Consider the following 794-nt stretch of genomic DNA (forward strand, 5'->3'; position numbering starts at 1 on the left):
CTGGATATTTCATAGAGATGGAATCACACATTATATAATCTTTTGTGTCTGGCTTCTTTCACTAAGCATATGGTTTTGAGGCTGATCTATGTCATATGTGTCACTCTATTCCTTTCTTACTAATGTATAGTATAATGTATAGTATAGTATTGCATTGTAATACCACGTTCTGCTTATCCATTCATCAGCGAATGGGCATTTACGATGAAATTGTTTTGGAAAATATCAGCGATGGCAATGTGTCAACATGATATTAAATTAGAGGGCTTGTTTAAAGAAGGACATGTTAAGCTTCTGAGGCAAAAATCGTTGGCCACAGAGACTGGCCAAGCCTGTACTCTAGCTCTCTGCCTATGGGTGGAGGCATCTCTGCATATGCACTTCCAAGAAACCAAACTTACTTATTATAGTCCAGTGCATGGTGAAAATGAAGGAAGCTCCAGGACTTAGCTCACGGCAAAACTTCATTGATACCACTGATGTCAGTTGGGCAGATTTCATGTGATGCCATTTTCTCTTAATGACTGTTCAACAATTTTCTGGGAGCTCTAAGATTACTAAATAAATAGAAGAAAGGGGTTTGAAACACCTTATCGACTTCAAAACCAACCTAATGGAACTTAGGAGGCTCTATGCTTCAGACATCATTTTTAGCATACTTAATGAGTTAGATCAGTATATGAATGATAAAACCAGACAGAAAGTTTGTCAGTTATTCTGACAGCAAATTTTATGGTGATAAAACCAGCTTGCTTAGATTCCCGAAACAGAACTTCCAACAGGATAAAAGTGAT

Source organism: Pteropus vampyrus, unplaced genomic scaffold (assembly GCF_000151845.1).
Source record: "Pteropus vampyrus isolate Shadow unplaced genomic scaffold, Pvam_2.0 Scaffold169, whole genome shotgun sequence".
Lineage (NCBI taxonomy): Eukaryota > Metazoa > Chordata > Mammalia > Chiroptera > Pteropodidae > Pteropus > Pteropus vampyrus.